Here is a 19,016-nt window from a genome sequence, read left to right as displayed (position 1 = left end):
GAGCAAGGTTCATATCTCACTATGTTTTGTGGTCTCAGCATTGGCGTATTGTTTGTATTCATTTAAGTTACTTGAGTTCAATTCAGCAAAGCATCTGACAATTTTACATTACTCTTTAGCAAAGACAGAGAATTGCTGGGTAAATGATAATATTATTAAGTGGATTTATGGCTCCTTTGTTTCAGAATATTGCTACGGATCACTGGCATAAATTGTACTATCAATTACAACATCTCTTTCCACTATTATATCCCAGTACCTGGCACACAGTAAGCACTGGGTCTTTACTGAATAAAGTATTTGAATGAAAAACTCCAAGACCCTGACCCTAGCTGTATCTTTTTTAAGATGTTTATAGAGGTTTCATTTCAAAACTATAACTTGGATTTTGAGTAATAATTATTTTTTTATATTAGTAGGTGAATTTGCAGTCTATAGACATAAATAACTATGTGATCTATAAAGATGGAAATTTTGTGAGATCCAGTTGAAAGAAAAAATAATTTTTTTATCCAGTAATCTTTTAGGTTTTGTTATTAGCATCTATTAAACATTTTTGGATTGTCAAAAAGTCATTTCTGTCACAGACTTAAAGACTTGTGTATACTATTAAGATCTGCTAGAATAGGGCGGTGCCGGCCCCATATACCGAGGGCGGCGGGTTCAAACCCGGCCCCTGCCAAACTGCAACAACAAAAAAAAAGCTGGGTGTTGTGGCAGGCACCTGTAGTCCCAGCTACTTGGGAGGCTGAGGCAAGAGAATCGCCTCAGCCCAGGAGTTGGAGGTTGCTGTGAGCTGTGACACTATGGCACTCTACTGAGGGCGATAAAGTGAGACTGTCTCTACAAAAAAAAAAAAAAAAGATCTGCCAGAATAGTAATACTAAAACCCTTTCCAATACTTTGAATCAGGTATAATTTCAGTTGATTAAAGAAAATGATGTCAGCTGGGCATAGTGGTGCATACCTGTAGCCTAGCTACTTGGGATGCTGAGGTGAGAGGCTCCGTTGAGCCTTAGGAGTTCAAGTCTAGCCTGTGCAACATAGTGAAATCTTGTCTCTAAAAAACTTTTTTGTTTTTAATGAAATGATACTTTGATCTTACTGTTTCCTTTTTATTTAGTGGAAATACAATAAAGAAAATTCTGAAAGTCCCCTTCCTTTATATATAATTTTTCCACGTATAAAATGTGCAGAAGTGATGGGGTTGGATTTCTAAAATGGTAAAAAATATGGTAATATACTAAATATCTCTTAAATTTTGGAAACATTTTTCAGTGACTTATTTTCAGAATTCAGAATATGTTCCTTAATTTTCCCCTTATCTCTTCTCTCCCCCCTTTTCCCCCTCCTTTCTATTTATTGAACCAAAAGTTTAATCGACTTAGTTCAGAGGGTAGGTTCAATTGAGGTCTAGAATTCGTCACTTTGAACATACCTGGAGATTTCCATCTTTTTATGCACTCTGACACCTATGCTTAACATTAATATTAGTACTTTCTTATTTCTAAATTTGTGTAAAGCAGAAGCAAAAATGCAAAGAAAAATTTAAGTAATGACAAAAACATTATTTCCCAAGGTGGGGAATTCTGCTGAGTTGTAACAGCTAGCTGAGAGGCAGTGAAAAGACACCCTGCTGAAGCAGGAAAAAGACCGTTAGCTAAAGAGAGTATTAAAGACATCACTCTTTGAAAGTCCAGTAGGGTGGATACGAAAGTCAAAGACTGCCCTCTGTTTTCACTCAGCTGGAGGAAGAATTCTGTACTCTTAATCTTCCTAAAGTTTGATTAAAGTAAGTGGTTGGAGAAATCTGCGCGCTGCAAGGCATCTCTTCATCCATTGTCTGACAAGGAGATACAGCAGGTCTTTAATTTGTCTCCGCTAAATAGCCCAATAAGGCAAATGTGTTATGCCTCAAATAAACCTTTAGCCCTCATGCCAGCATTTCACAGGCATTTCAATATTGTTTTCGAGTTTTAGCCTTAACTTAGTTCTTGTGCTATGGAAGCTTTGAGAACTTATTCTTGATAGCTAATATTACGCTTAGAAAAATTACTTCCAAGACAGCTGATCTTGATCTTTTTTTTTTTTTCTTTTTTTAGAGACAGTCTCACTTTATCGCCCTCAGTAGAGGCTGTGGCATCACAGCTCACAGCATCCTCCAACTCCTGGGCTTAGGCGATTCTCTTGCCTCAGCCTTCCAAGTAGCTGGGACTACAGGCACCTGTCACAATGCCCGGCTATTTTTTTCTTGCAGTTTGGCCAGGGCTGGGTTCGAACCTGCCACCCTCGGTATATGGGGCCGGCGCCCTACTCACTGAGCCACAGGCACTACCCTTGATCTTTTATTTATTTATAAAATGGGGATGATATTTATATGGTTATTGACTCCCAGATTTAGCTCAGGAGTGCTTGAATTCCTCCTAACTTCCCTTCTGTAGAAGCTTCTATGCATTCTTTTTTGATTCCATTAGTAATGCAAAGATGCTCTTTCTTTTAACCTCTTTTTTTCCCAGAATTCCTTTCATCTGATATCCTTCCCATCCCCTTCTGCTTTACAAAGTAGAGTCCTAGCATGAATACGTGAAATATGCCTCTTGGTGGTTTTTTTTTGTTTTGTTTTGTTTTTTGTGGTGAAAATGGTGAAGTCATTTTTATTTCAGTACTTGACAAAATACCCCATAAAATTCAAAACTTCTACCATTATACAAAAATAGGTCTCTACAAGTGATATTATCTGTCTTCATCACCAGTAGCAAATATATTAGGTAGAAATAGGTAACTTCAGTGGCCTTGTAAGAAGTGCAGATCAGAGGACGGCGCCTGTGGCTCGGTCGGTAAGGCACCGGCCCCATATGCCGAGGGTGGCGGGTTCAAACCCGGCCCCGGCCAAACTGCAACCAAAAAATAGCCAGGTGTTGTGGCGCGCGCCTGTAGTCCCAGCTGCTCGGGAGGCTGAGGCAAGAGAATCGCTTAAGCCCAGGAGTTGGAGGTTGCTGTGAGCTGTGTGAGGCCACGGCACTCTACCGAAGGCCATAAAGTGAGACTCTGTCTATACAAAAAAAAATGAAGTGCAGAACACCTCAAGCTACACATTCAGCAGTATTATAATGTGTAAAGTTTAATCTTTTCATCCATTTGATAAATACACAAGGTTTATAATTTAATGTTTTAAATTAGCATTCTACAAATATACATGTAGTTTAATGATTACTGTGCATGAACACATATACAATGTTTATATATACAAATTCCAGTTTGTTTTCATGTTCTGGTGCGAGATTTGGGATTTGTATACAGTCATAAGCTGTGTTTGTCCTCTTGGTGTTTAAAAAAAAGTAGACTACATTTCATCTTGTTTTTCTTAAAATATTATGAATATTTTACCAAGCCTTCATATTTAAAAATATAGAATTTTAAAATAATTTGATTAAGGCCAGGCACAGTGGCTCACACCTGTAATCCTAGCACTCTGGGAGAATGAGGTAGGTGGATTGCTTGGGCTCAGGAGTTCTAGACCAGCCTGAGCAAGAGCAAGACCCCATCTCTAAAAATAGATGGGCATTGTGTCAGGGGTCTTTGGTCTCAGCTACTCAGGAGGCTGAGTCAAGAGGATGGCTTGAGCCCAGGAGTTTGAGGTTGCTGTGAGCTATGACATCACATCACTCAAGCCCAGGGTGACAAAGTTAGACTCTGTCTTAAAAAAAAAATAAAATAAAATAAGCTGATGAAATGAGATCAAAATTAGCAAGTTCTTTAAACTTACATTTATTCTTTCTTCTTGAATGAGATATTACTAAGAGAGGCTTCGGAGGTAACAGTTTTATGCTAGTCAAATGACATTCTATTTTTTATTTTTTATTTGATTTATTAAGTTAATGTTCTATTTAAAGAGAGTTAGGATGGGAAGTAGTGCTTATTTTAATATTACTCAATCATTCTAATTTTTTTTAAACACTAACAATTAAAAAGCAAAATATGGCTTGGATATATTTTAACCTGAAATTTTAGGTGATTTTGGGTAATTACAAATCTTGCCATGCTGAAGAATCATCCTGGTGTTCTTTTCGGTGACCTTTGGTTCCTAACTGCTTCCTTAGACCCGGGTCCTTGGCAGTCTTGGCAGGTCTGCAGCCCGGAGGCCTTTGAAGGCAGTGATGTCATTTATGAGCAGGACTCCTGTCCTTTTGCCACTACCCTCTACATGAGGCCTTGTGAAGATCAGATGAGATGTTACTAACAGAGCTTGCTCTGGATACTATGACACTCACCTTACATATATAAAAAGGTAATAGTGAGGTGTTTTCTAACCATGGGCTGTGACAGGTTTGTTTTTTTTTTTTTGCAGTTTTTGACCAGGACTGGGTTTGAACCCGCCACCTCTGGCACATGGGGCTGGCGCTCCACTCCTTTGAGCCACAGGCACCACCCAACAGGTTTTTTTTTTTTTCCTTCTTTTTTTTTCCCATTGGCTTAACAGTTTTTCCAATAATTGGAGCTTTCAACAGAGTCCTGCACATCTGTCAGTTTGAGTTAGAGTATTATGCTCCACCATCTGTTCCATACACAGAGGATACACACTAGGAATCATGCTTCTAGGAAGGCCACTTTAAAATGGACATGATTTGATTCACAGTGACACAGAAAGACTCTTAAGGTTTAACAGGGCTCATTTAATATCTCTGACTTTAATACAGAGTTTTAGTAGCCTAGACTAACAAACACATGTATTTAAAAGGCTATTTCCCAACTAGGAGGACATAATTCAGATGTATTTCACAGTCAGCAATGGCAGGAACTGGTTAGGAACCTAAGAGTCCACACAAGAGCCCCAGTTCTTTGAGGCCTATGATTAAAACTGAGAAATCAGGGCAGCCTGTGGCTCAGTTGGTAAGGCGCCGGCCCCATATACCAAGGGTGACGGGTTCAAACCTGGCCCTGGCCAAACTGCAACCAAAAAATAGCCGGGCGTTGTGGCGGGCACCTGTAGTCCCAGCTACTTGGGAGGCTGAGGCAGGAGAATCGCTTAAGCCCAGGAGTTGGAGGTTGCTGTGAGCTGTGTGAGGCCACCGCACTCTACTGAGGGCCATAAAGTGAGACTCTGTCTCTACAAAAAAAAAAAAAAAAAAAAACAACTGAAATCAATTCAGACACGCTATTTTATTAAATTAATTTTATTGAGGTAGAATTTATATACAATAAAATGTACCCATTTTAATTACAAATTGATGGGTTTTGATAAATGTATACTTAAGTAATTACCACTATAGACATTGTATTAGACTAGTGTATTGGACTAGCAACCTATGAGTAGTTTTCTTATTGAGAATGAGGGGATCTTGTGAGCAAGAACTGAGGATTTGTTGTACTAGGAGATTACATTATGATGGTTACTTTGTGGGATTACATTCTCAACTAAGCACAAAGCTGGGTAGAAGTCTTCTAGAGGTGAGGGCCATAAATCAGTCAAACACTGTTCATTTTCCCAGTATGCTTTTGTGTTAGAACTCTGGCCTGGAGTGTATGTCTGAGAGAACTGGGCTCTTACCAGGGTCTGCCACTGTGTGTATACAGTGGACTTGGTCAAGGTTCTGGGCCTTTTACCTCTCTGCCCTCTTCTTTTTTTTTTTTTATAGTTTTTGGCCAGGGCCGGTTCTGAACCTACCAGCTCCGGTATATGGGGCTGGTGCCCTACTCCTTTGAGCCACAGGTGCCACCCGGCCCTCTATTTTTTATTAGTAAAGCAAGAGGAGAAATTTCCAGCTCCGATGCTCTTAAATTTTCATGATGGTAAGACTGACTTGATTTGAATGTGGATGTTAACAACCATGAAAAGAAAGCTACTCTCTCCCAGTGTTGCTTCTCTGAGGAGAGATCCTACTTGTTAATGAATAGCATAGTATCCCATTGCCTTTGTAGCATTTCCTGCCATTGATGTCAATGTAGAATATGTTTTGATTATACTTCTAGTGACCTTGAAGTTAGGTAAATAGCCTTCTAGATACATGTATTTGTCTTGCATTGAACTTTTTATAATGGTTGCTTTTTATTGGTTCTTGTTAGAGAAAAGAAAACCTTATCTCTGTTGTACAGGCTTATAACCACTCTTAAAAGACAGACAAAGAAGTGCATTGTTAACTGTTGGAAGGTGCTGGGTTGGCAGGCATTGTTTTCTGTGATACCAAAGTTTGATCAACATTAAGTGTTCTATTACAGATACTGTTGGACCAGTTTAAGTAAAATGAAATTAATCACAGCATTAATATTTTAGGCTGTTCCTGATTTACAGATAACCTGTACCTTAATCTAAATATGTGATTTTGAACTGGAAAGATATTTTTGCTTACAAATAATTTTCTTTTCTTTTCTTTTTTTTTTTTTCTGAGACACAGTCTTCTTCCATGGCCTGGGCCATAGTGTCATAGCCTCAACCTGGCTCACAACAACCTCAAACTCCTGGGCTTAAGTGATCCTCTTGCCTCAGCCTCCTGAGTAGTTGGAACTATAGGCACCTGCCACAACACCCAGCTGAGTTTTCTATTTTTACTAGAGGTAGAGTCATGCTCTTGCTCAGGCTGGTCTCGAACTCATGAGCTCAAGGGATCCTCCCTCCCAAGTGTTAGGATTACAGGCATGAGCCACCTCTCCCAATCAAGAAATAACATTTTAAATAGTGGTTAGGTACCCAATGTATGACACTAATGGAAACTAATTGTCATTTTAAACAAGATTATTTATTTCTAACTGAGTTTGTATGGAGGGAAGTACTGATTTACAGACTTAGAATATTTGCATTACAAATATTTTAATTTCCTAATATGTATCACATACTATGCTGGCCACCACAAATACAGGGATTAATAAAACAAACCCTGTTCTCAATGAGTACATAGTAGGGAAGATTTAATAAACAGATCATCCTAAAACAACAAAGTTTACATACCCAGTTATGAAGTACATTCAAGGAGCAGCAAGCATGAGGCACCGAGTGCTTGGAAGCAGAACACCTAACAGAACACCTAGCAGAACACCTGAGGCTCTCTCAGAGGATTCATACTGTAGGGGTCGAGACTCCCCTTCACCCTCTAAAGGTTCCCTAAAAAAAAAAAAAAAAAAAAACAACTCACAAATGGCAGATTATTTGGAGGAAAAGCATACAAATTTAATGTGTATACAGGGAGGGCCACAGAGTGATTGCTCACCCCTAAGGGGAGTGTTCAAAAGCTTATAAACTTCCCTGGCAAAACTGGTATGGGAAGGGTGTGGAGAAGGGGAGTTCTGTTGGGGGCCAATAAAAGATTACGAGGGAGGAAGAATGGGCCAGAGACTGGCTTGTAAATAGTTCTCCTTGACAGTCTGTTCAGATGTGGTCACATTCTTGGTTTTATGGGGAGGGGAAGGAAAAAACAGTTGTTCTGCTTGGTGGCTATGGGTCTTAGGCAGATAAAGCAACTTTAACATCTTTGGGAGAGACTGTAGGGTCAGAGAGATATTGAGGCTTCTTCAATTCAGCAATGTCAGAGAGCCATATTTTAGGGTATTGGTTTCTGAGCTCCAGCAATACTGAGGCAGATCTATAAAGATAAGTAGAAATTCAGGTGAAAGGGATGGGTGAAGAGAGCATTTCAGGCAGAGGAGACAACTTGAGTAAGAATATAGGCTAAGAAATTGCAAGAACTTGGTGTTAATGAGGCAAAGCAAGAAGTAGTTAGTAATAAGAAGAGGCAGGAGAGAGGGAGGGGCCAGAATATGATGGCTCTTACCTGTCCTATTTTAGAAGTTTGGATATTTCCTGTGGTCAGTTTTCTGAGCTGGGCAGGTGTGTGTTTAAGTCAGACAAGCTTGTGGAGAGTTGGATCGAGGATGCAGGAATAGCAGCCTACTCTGGTTATTGCAGTCAGTGGGTGAGTAATGATGAAGGCCTTTGTTACTGGATGAAGAGGGTCTGGCCACAGGTCACCATGAGCCAATGCAGACGGGGATTAGGTCTCACAAGCTTTATTATCAGAAGGTCAGCAGTTCTGGAAAATAGTGGGAGTACTCTCTCCAAGAATGTTCTACCCTTCCATTTCCAAAACCACAGTTTTATATATAAAAGTTCAAAGCAAAAACCATATTAACCCTTATTTTAAACAATAATAAACAATCATCATAATCCATCACCTATTATATTTTCAATTCAAAAGTTAATGTCCTAAATCAATTGCCCTAAAATACTCAAGATACACAATTTTAGGTTAAAGTTAAATTTACAAAACCATAAGAATGGAAGACTTGGGGTAAAAGTCACACAGCACTGGCTTGGTGCTTATAGCTCAAGTGGCTAAGGCACCAGCCACATACACCAGAGCTGGTGGGTTTGAATCCAGCCCGGGCCTGCCAAATAACGACACCTAGAACCAAAAAATAGCCGGGCGTTGTGGTGGGTGCCTGTAGTCCCAGCTACTTGGGAGGCTGAGGCAAGACAATCACTTAAGCCAGGAGTTGGAGGTTGCTGTGAGCTGTGATACCATGGCATTCTACTCAGGGTGACAGCTTGAGGCTCTGTCTCCAAAAAAAAAAAAAAAAGTCACATAGCACCTAACCAAGCAGACCAGCTGTGGCATGTGCGTCCTATCCTGACTGACTCCATCTTACTCTCACTACACGCACTGTCACCTTGACTGTGCTACAGGTTGTCAGCATAGACAGGAGGGGAGATAGTAGATAAATGGGATGGAAGGCAGTCAGATCTGAGGATTTGTTAGATTTGAGTGATAAAGGAGAGGGTGGAGTTTAGACTTCTGCTTTTGTTGGCTGAAAAGGGAATACAGGCAGTCCCCAAGTCACAAATATTTGGCTTACATACAACTTGTACTTATGAACCAAAGCTATTATAGGTAATAGTAAAGTACCTGTTCCAAGTTACATACAAATTCAACTTTAGAACAAAACTACAGAACCTATGTCTTTCATAACATGGGGACTGCCTGGTAACCAGAAAAAGAGGTAGTTTGGGCAGGGAAACATAAAAATTCAGTTTGGACAGCTCGGCACTTGTAGCACAGTGGTTATGGCAACCAGCCATATACACCGAGGCTGGTGGGTTCAAACACAGCCCAGGCCAGCTAAACAACAACGACAGCTGCAACAAAAAAATAGCCGGGTATTGTGGCGGTTGCCTCTAGTCCCAGCTACTTGGGAGGCTGAGGCAAGAGAATCACTTAAGCCCAAGAGTTTGAAGTTGCTGTGAACTGTGACACCACGGCATCTACCGAGGGTGACAGAGTGAGACTGTGTCTCAAAAAAAAAAAAAAAAATTCAATTTGGACAAATTGAGTTTGACATGATTGTGGAGATAGCTAACATACAGTTGGCCTATCTCTAATGGAAGGTTAGAGACCTATAGTTTGGGGTCATTAGCATGTAAGAGCTTTTGAAACCCTGAAATAAACTAAAATCAGAATTTTTTTTTTTGTTTTTTGCTTACAAATTGTCTTTATTATAAAGTTGAAAAATAAGAATTTTTGAAAACCTGGCTGGGTGCAGTAGCTCATGCCAGTAATCCTAATACTTTGAAAGGCTGAAACAGGAGGATCACTGGAGACTTGGAGTTCAAGACTAGCCTAAGCAACATAATGAGTTTCTTAGATTGAATAGAAAGATTAGCCAGGCATGAGTGTGCGCTGGTAGTCCCAGTTTCTCAGGAGGCAGAGGCAGGAAATCTCTTAAGCCTAGTACTTTGAGGCTGCAGTGAGATCTGATCAAGCCAGGAGCCCAGGCAACAGAGGGAGAGAGAGACCCTGTCTCAACAGCCCCCCTACTCCCAAAAACCCTTTATTCAGAAATAAACTTGACATATTTGGGGGTAAGTGCTTACTGTAGTTTCTTCCAGCTTCTTTTCCATAGAAACTTGCCTGTCGAGCACCCTCTACGGGCGGGTCCTGGCCCCCCTGCCTGGGCGGGCCAGGGGCGCTGTCTCCGGTGGAGGCGGGAACAGCTGGGGCCTCCCGGGCTCGCACGTGCAGCTGCCAGGTCGTACACAGTCGGGGACCCGCGGCGGTGCTGGAAGCCCAAGTACCAGCAGCGGGGACTCCGACAGCGTCTGCCCGGCCTCCTCCAAAATGTCCAAGGCCGAAGAGGCCAAGAAGCTGGCAGGCCATGTGGCGGTGGAGAACCACGTGAGGAATAACCAAGTGCTGGGAATTGGAAGTGGTTCTACAATTGTCCATGCTGTGCAGCGAATAGCTGAAAGAGTGAAGCAAGAGAATCTGAACCTCATCTGCATCCCCACCTCCTTCCAGGCCCGTCAGCTCATCCTGCAGTATGGTTTAACGCTCAGTGATCTGGATCGACACCCAGAGATTGACCTTACCATCGATGGTGCTGATGAAGTAGATGCTGATCTCAATCTCATCAAGGGTGGTGGAGGCTGCCTGACCCAGGAGAAGATTGTGGCTGGCTATGCCAGTCGCTTCATTGTGATCGCTGATTTCTGGAAAGATTCAAAGAACCTTGGGGATCAGTGGCACAAGGGAATCCCCATTGAGGTCATACCAATGGCCTACGTCCCAGTGAGCTGAGCTGTGAGCCAGAAGTTTGGGGGTGCAGTTGAACTCTGAATGGCTGTTAACAAGGCAGGTCCTGTGGTGACAGATAATGGGAATTTTATCTTGGATTGGAAGTTTGACCGGGTACACAAATGGAGTGAAGTGAACACAACTATCAAAATGATTCCAGGTGTGGTGGACACAGGTCTGTTCATCAACATGGCTGAGCGAGTTTACTTCGGGACGCAGGATGGTTCAGTGAACATGAGGGAGAAGCCTTTCTCTTGACCCTACAAGGAGCAGAGTGTGTTCACCTTGAGCCCACAACCTATGTGGACACACTTCTGCAGGAGCCTTTGCCTTAATGTGTCTGTGCCAGGATGAACAACTGGCAGGGTGAGGTGGGGTGGCGGTGTTTAAATCCAATCTTCCCAAGTATTGTTACTAAGTGTCTTTTTAAAAAGAGAAATATAAACATATATTTTTACTATTTAAATATTCAGTTTTTTTATAAAGTAGAACTTGATTTCATGTTTTATATTAAACATTTACCAAAAAATGGGGTGGGTAGAGGGGACTGTCTTTAAAACCTTTGATTTGAGCCTGCTGGTTAAGCTTCTGAATATTGGATTTGCTGAGAAATAACAAATCAGAACTTTTTTTTTTTTAGTTTTTTGTTTGTTTTTTGTAGAGACAGAGTCTCACTTTATGGCTCTTGGTAGAGTGCCGTGGCATCACACAGCTCACAGCAACCTCCAGCTCCTGGGCTTAAGCGATTTTCTTGCCTCAGCCTCCCAAGTAGCTGGGACTACAGGTGCCCACCACAACGCCTGGCTACAGAACTTTTTTTTTAAGCTGGTAGAATGAAGGGCCCAGCTGGCAGTAATCTCATGATGCCTTACTGGAAACTTTGTTTACTTCTCTGCCACTCTCTGTTTTGTTTTAGTTAGTTTTCATTGTGAGCACGCACAATACAGTACCTAGTTACATATTATGATCTGGTTTACAAAAGTCTGCTGGGCAGAGCAGTGTGGTGTGGAGTGACTTGGAATGTAAACTTACAGGGGAAAAAATGTGGTTGTACTTTTGCTAAGATCTGGGGGTTTCTCCAGATGCCCGCTGTTGGAAGCAGTTGGCCAGAAATAATTGCCAGTACTGCCAAAGCACTGATGTGAAATGTGAAATATTTGTTTCTTTAATGATTTGTTGTTAATTATTTTTGTGTTTCTTTATTATTACTTGCATGGTTTGGCGTCAGAAATTGTCACCTCTTTTTATTGTTTGCAGATTGGAATAAAACAGTGTGGTGCCAAAAAAAAGAAACTTGCCTGTCAAAGGACACTCATGCCTTATCCCAAAGCTGAGTGGATTATGAGTGAAAATCATTGGACATTTATTTTATTTATTTGTTCACTATTCAACAACTATTGAGCATTTAGATTTCAGCAAATATATAAAGTGATGACAGAACGATCTTTCCTGTCTTCTAGGAGGTTGCAATCACAATAGTGAGAATCCCTGTATTTTACAATTCTCTACTATCTGATCAATGAGGTTGTTTTAAGCGATAAACAGTTGTGATAGACTAATGCTATTAGAAAATGACTGCTTAATAAGAAAGGAGAAAAAAGCATAGATTTTTTACTCTTTTTTTTTTTTTTTTTTTTGCAGTTTTTGGCCGGGGCTGGGTTTGAACCTGCCACCTGAGGCATATGGGGCCGGCGCCCTACTCCTTTGAGCCACAGGCGCTGCCCTAGATTTTTACTCTTACGTAGTTCTCTATTTGTTATATCTTATTTGTTCAGGGTAAACAATGGAGAACGGTGTAAAGAAAGGAACATGAACTTGAGGGTTTCCTCCTTCGAAATATACTTCTATATCAAATATGAGAAGAGTTGTCTGCCACTATATTTAAATAAAAGAATAGGGCGGTGCCTGTGGCTCAGTGAGTAGGGTGCTGACCCCATATACCAAGGGTGGTGGGTTTGAGCCCACACCCGGCCAAAACGCAACAAAAAAAATAGCTGGGCATTGTGGTGGGCACCTGTAGTCCCAGCTACTAGGGAGGCTGAGGCAAGAGCCCAGGAGCTGGAAGTTGGTGTGAGCTGTGACGCCACAGCATTCTACCAGGAGCAATAAAGTGAGACTCTGTCTCTAAAATAAATATATAAATAAATGAATAAATGCATAGTTGTAGCCATTAATATCAGGCCTGCACTGTACATTGTTTCAGAAACTGGTCCAATGGATTCAGATTGTCTTTGTTCCTATTATTCCGGATTGTAGACAATTGTGGGTTTTTTTTTTTTCTATTCTTTATTGTACTGATAAGAGTCATATTGTAAGTTTCATATTTTTGTTCCAAATGTCCTGGGGTGGGGAGTGCAGAGCGAATGTAGTAGAATGATTGCGTATCTTTAGGCTGTTCTATTTATGATGTGCCAATTAACTGACATAGATTTAAACCTCTGAAAAAATTGATTCTATCAAGGGAAAAAGCAAATCTGGAGTACGTATAAAACATCATTCTGCTAAAATGCAGCTAGTTTATGAATAGCTTCTGAGTAATCATACTTATCACATTATTTACCTGACTTTTGCCTTTAACATACTGTTTAACTAAAATGAAGCCTGTAGCATTGATTTGTCTGTCTGATTTTATTGCCAGTAACTTAAATGTAAGGCATCCAACTCCTGCCATTTCTCCAGTTTCTATGGTAACCAAAGTGTGCAAACCCAGCAGTATCACTTTCTTTCACAGCTGGCATTTTGTGTTCACAGTAAGAAGAGGAGTTTTGGTAAAGCATAGTCTGTTAATTGGGATGTAACTAGGTCACAACAATTTTGGTATCCTTTCTTCATCCTTTTAGGTTTGTGTGTGGGTGAAGGTATGTATGTGTGAACTGCAGTTTCTTTTTTTCTTAAAGGATATGCTTTCTCTGAAATTAATCATCATTAAAGTTAGTCTTTTGAAAATCAAGCACATCCATAAATACAATTCGGTATTGAATTGTAGGATTCAATTCCTGGGGGATTGGACTGAGTTGCTCTGAAACTTGACCGTAGCTCTGTAGACCCTTGAATGTTTTCATTAAGAGAAATGAAATGATGGGTATGAAAATGCTTTAAAAAGTTAAACGCGACTGGGCAGCACCTGTGGTTCAAAGGAGTAGGGCGCTGGCCCCATTTACCGGAGGTGGTGGGTTCAAACCTGCCCCAGCCAAAAACGGCAAAAAAAAAAAAAAAAAAGTTAAATGCAACTTGGTGCCCGTAGCTCAGTGGTTAGGGCAACAGCCACGTACACTGAGGCAGGAAAAAGTTCAAACCCTGCCCGGGCCTGCTGACAACAACAACAAAAAAATAGCTGGGCATTGTAGTGAGTGCCTGTAGTCTCAGCTGCTTGGGAGGCTAAGGCAAGAGAATCGCTTGAGGCTGAGAGTTTGAGGTTTCTGTGAGCTGTGATGCCACAGCACTCTACCGAGGGTGACATAGTAAGACTCTGTCTCAAAAAAAAAAATAGTTAAATGCATTTTAATGGTGATTATGTTATTTATTTTGTTATCATTGTTATTATGGAATATCAAGCATCTTGTAAACTTTATTTACCTGTTCGGAAGGAAACAGGTCATCCCAGCTAAGGGATACACATTTAAAAATGAACCCCCTCTGCAATTCTAGGTTTTAACTTGCCTGTAGGGGACCTAGGAGACATTCTTGGTGGATACTGCCCAAGGTTTTTCTGGGTTCTTTTTCAGACTGTACAGAAGAGGTCATAGGCCACTGCTCCCCTAAATAGTGTCACTGCCTATGCCCTCATCTCAGACTCTACATGGATAGCCCACACTTAGAGCTTCCATAGCTTTCAAGTATGTTACATTAAAGGTATTCCCTCCTAACTTCAGTACTAGCTAGATCTTCTCTTTCATTCCATCATATCCTCATTTCATTGTGCTGCTTATATTCTCTGTTTCAACGTAGCGTGACTATGAGAACTTTTGTTAACAAGAATTAACTAAGCAATCTAAAACTAGCTTCCTGTATTTATCACATTCAGCAGCTCATAATCTATTTTTATGTCTTATGTGAAGCAATTTTGGCTCCCATGTCTCATACTTTGTAGTGTTTTTGTCTTACTATCTTTTTTTTCCTTTGAGACAAAGTCTTACTCTGTTGCCCAGGCTGAAGTACCATGGCCTCAGGCTAGCTCGCAGCAACCTCAAACTCCTGGGCTTAAGTGATCCTCCTACCTCAGACTCCTAAGTAACTGGACTACAGTTGTATGCCCAGCTAATATTTTTAGCATAGACAAGGGTCTCACTCTTACTTAGTCTGGTCTCGAACTCCTGATCTCAAGCAATCTACCTACCTCTGCCTCCCAGAGTGCTAGAATTACAGGTGTGAGCTACTGTACCTGGCCTTATCTTACTAACTTCACTTAACCGTCTAAGCTTTAAGAATGACAAATAATGTAGCAAATGGTATATAAGATGGCTTATTTGATAATTTTATACTTTTGAAAACTGTTAATGTGTGGCCTAGCACCTGTAGCTCAATGAGTAGGGTGCTGGCCATATACACCAAGGCTGGCGTGTTCGAGCCCGGTCCGGGCCTGATAAACAATCAAAAAATAGCTGGTGTGGTGGCAGGCGCCTGTAGTCCCAGCTACTTAGGAGGCTAAGGAGAATCACTTAAGCCCAAGAGTTGCAACTTGCTGTGTGCTGTGATGCCACAGCATTCTACCAAGGGCGACATAGTGAGACTCTGTCTCAAAAAACAGACAAACTGTTATGTTCCCCCAGAGATCCCATTCTCACCAAGGGATTGAAAAGTACAGTCTAAATATGCCTTTACTTTCTTTGTACTTATTTGGGTCTCATTTATTGTGTCTGGCTTCTGTAAGTACGCAGAAATTATTTTTTCTGAGTCATCAGTGACCTACTTGTCTATTTCAGTTGTTTCTTCTCTGCTTTCATTCTGTTGGCACCTGTTGCTTAGTTTTTTTAAGCCGTCTTAGCGTCTAGAACGCTTTTCTCTCTGGGTTTGCTTACCTTACTTTTGATGTTCCTTCACAGGTTCTTTTATTGACTTTTTTCTCTAACCTCTCTTTATTCCCTTTAGCATTATTTATTTTTTATTACATTTTTAAAAATATAATTTCTCTAATTATAAACAACCAAAATATACGAAATGAAATATTATAGAAATACTTAACCTAGCAGAGAATGACACATCCTGCTATCAGAAATTGGATAGAATGCATACAACTATATATTATACAACTATTTAAAAATCATGGGTAAGGCAGAAAGGTAAAATAATGCTATTAATAATTCTAGTCATCTGGGTATGGTGGCTAATGCCTGTAATCTGGCACTTTGGGAGGCCAAGGTGGGAGGATCACTTGAGCTCAGGAGTTTGAGACCAGTGTGAGCAAAGCAAGACCTCATTTCTACTAAAAATAGAAAAATTAGCTTGGCGTGTGGTGGGCTCCTGTAGTCCCAGCTGTTCAGGAGGCTGAGGCAGGAGGATCACTTGAACCCAGGAGTCTGTGAGTTAGGCTGAGGTCTGACAGCCTGGACAACAGAGTAAGACTCTGTCTCCAAAAAACCAAAACTTCTAGTCAGGTGAAAGCTAACATCTTTCCGCGTTCCCGTGTGATTCTGTGCAATCAGCAGCCCCCTCCAGACCTCCGCCTTGCTGCTTGGCTGCTTCTCTGACTCCTCTTGTTCTGACATTGACTCCAGCCACATTGACCTCTGTGCTCTTTCTCCAGTTAGCCAGTCTGCTTGTTCACCAGGGTTTTTCCTAACTGCTCCAAACACCACCACCTTGTCTTTGCCTTTCTGCAAACCTTGTGGCAGTCCTCGCCAACTTCAGAGGGTAGGCCGGACAGTGCTAGAACCTGTCTAATGCTGGTTCTAGATAACTTGGCCAAGAACGGAACCATTTGAAACAGCAAATAAGCCTTTCCTTGCATTTCTTCTCTCTACAGTTGCCACTGGTGTATCCCCTTGTGCTTCATGGCCCCCACTGCATCCCTTGCCTTGTCTCCAGTTCTGCAGGCACCCTTTTGTCTCAGGCCTTGCTACTTGCTCCTGCCTCTCCCTGAACCGCGCTTCCCTCAGGTCCCACGTTATTGTACTTTTTTTTCTTTTTGAGACAGAGTCTCACTTTGTGGCTCTCGTAAGAGTGCCGCGGTGTCACAGCTCACAGCAACCTCAAACTCTTGGGCTTAAGCCATCCTCTTACCTCAGCCTCCCAAGCAGCTGGGACTACAGATGCCTGCCTCCACACCCGGCTATTTTTAGAGACGGGGTCTTGCTTTTGCTCAGACTGCTTTGGAACTCATGAGCTCAGGCAATTCACCCACTCCAGCCTCTCGGAGTGCTAGGATTACAAGTGTGAGCCACCGTGCCCGGCCTCGTTATTATACTTTCTGTAAGTCTTAGCCCAAGTGTCACTGTCTCCAGGAGGCTTTCTTCAAAAAACCTAAACTAATGCTTAAATACTGTTGAAGATACCCTCTCAACCCACTCCCAACAGTGCCTGCCCACATTCCTTGCTTTGCTTTTTGTCTTTATTACCTTCTTTAATATATGCTATTTTCAAAAGAGTATTTATATACATCAAAAGCACAGAAATACAGTGAACTGTTAGGAACCCGTCACAGAACCCAATAACGGGAAGATTGCCAGTTAGTGCTTCTGTTGACATTTCTCTCATCCTTGTATTCCTGCTCTTCCCTACAGATAGCTTGGATTTGGAATCTGTTATTCTCTTCTGTTTGAAATAGGCTGATCACTTTTGTATGTATGCCTAAAGAGTATATTCTTCAGCTATGCTTGGTTTTAAGCTTTGTGAAAATGGTGTCCTGTTGTATATAGTCATATAGAAGTTGCTTTTTAATGGAGAAGCATGAATCCTATGTACTCAATTTTCATATAAGGACAATTAATGACAATTAAGGTTATGGGGGGGGAGGAAAAGCAGAAAGAGGGACGGAGGGAGGGGGGTGGGGCCTTTGGTGTGTGTCACACTTTATGGGGGCAAGACATGATTGCAAGAGGGACTTCGCCTAACAATTGCAATCAATGTAACCTGGCTTATTGTACCCTCAATGAATCCCCAACAATAAAAAAAAAAAAAAAAAGAAGTTGCTTTTTTATTCATCATAATGATTCTAAGATTTGGACATGTTTTTACATTTATTTGTAATTCAGTGACTTTTCACTGCTGTTTTAAAATTCATTGTGTGGCTCTGCTGCATTTTTCTTTTAATTACAATCTGGTATATATAAAAATGGAATTACTGAGCCAATGGATATACAGTTGTTCACTTTTGCAAAATGATGCCAAATTGTTTTTCAAAGAAGTTGTGCCAATTTACTCTGCCACCAGCAATGTGTCAGAATTCCCACTGACCCACTTCCTATTTAATAGTTCTTCTTTTTTAACCCATCTAGTAGGTGTAAAAATGGTATCTCACTGTGATCTAAATTTGCATTTTCCTCATTATTGATGAAGTTGAACATGTTTTCATATGCTTATTGGATAAACATGTCTCTGCTTTAGTTAAACGCCTGTTTAGACATTTTGCCCATTTTTGTACTTGGTTGGTTTTTTTCTACTGACTTGCGGGAGTTTTTTATTCTGGATACCAAATCTTCATTCTTCATACGTGTTGCAAATCCTTCTGTCCGTTTGTACTTTGTCTTTTTTTATTTTCGTGATTGAAAGTTATTTTAATACAGCCAAATTTACTGGTCTTTTCTTTTATGATTAGTGTTTTTCATCTTTTGGTCTCGTTTAACAAATTCTTTCCTACCTCAGGATCAGAAGATATTCTACATTTTTTCCCAAAAGTTTTGCCTTTCACATTTAAGCCTTTAATCTACCTGAAGTTGATGTGTGTGTGGTATGAGGTGAGGATTCATTTTATCTGTTACTTTCCACATTTGGATAACGTGTCAGGCCAACACCGTTTATTGAACAATTCCTCCTTTCTCCACTGACCTTAAGTTCTTCTCTCAGGATCCTGGTTCCTTCTAGGTTCTCTGCTCTATCCCACTGATCAATTTGTCTGTCCCTGTGCCAGGATCATAACTGTCTTAATTACTGTAGCTTTGAAATACCATCTTGTTCTGAGCCAGATTCCTCTTCTCACCCCTTTACCCTAACCACAGAATACTCTTCTTAAGTTCTTGCTTCTTCCACATACATTTTTTATTTTTGATTAAAACAACACATATTTATTCTCTTACAGTTCTGAAAGTCAGAAATCCAAAATCAAGGTGTCAGCAGGGCTGTATTTCTTTGTCTATTCTAACTTGTAGAAGCTGCCTGTGCCCACACACATTTTTGAATTTTCAATTTTCATACAAAAACTCTGATGGAATTTTGATCGAAATTATTGTACATTATTGAAGTTACAGATAAGTATAGGAAGAATTTATGTCTTTATTGAGTCTTATCTACAAATATAACATG

General features: G+C 40.7%; 1 protein-coding gene and 1 pseudogene across 6 annotated transcripts in view; both read left to right on the top strand.

Annotated features, from left to right (window-relative positions):
• CDK19 (cyclin dependent kinase 19) overlaps window positions 1-19,016 on the top strand; it is a 187,973-nt gene that overhangs the window by 128,931 nt on the left and 40,026 nt on the right. The gene's annotated exons all lie outside the window — the stretch shown is intronic.
• Window positions 9,859-11,068, top strand: LOC128586236 (ribose-5-phosphate isomerase-like; annotated as a pseudogene).

This window comes from Nycticebus coucang, chromosome 5 (genome assembly GCF_027406575.1).
Source record: "Nycticebus coucang isolate mNycCou1 chromosome 5, mNycCou1.pri, whole genome shotgun sequence".
Lineage (NCBI taxonomy): Eukaryota > Metazoa > Chordata > Mammalia > Primates > Lorisidae > Nycticebus > Nycticebus coucang.
The sequence above is the reverse complement of the archived record's forward strand: the minus strand, read 5'-3'. Positions and strand labels throughout refer to the sequence as shown.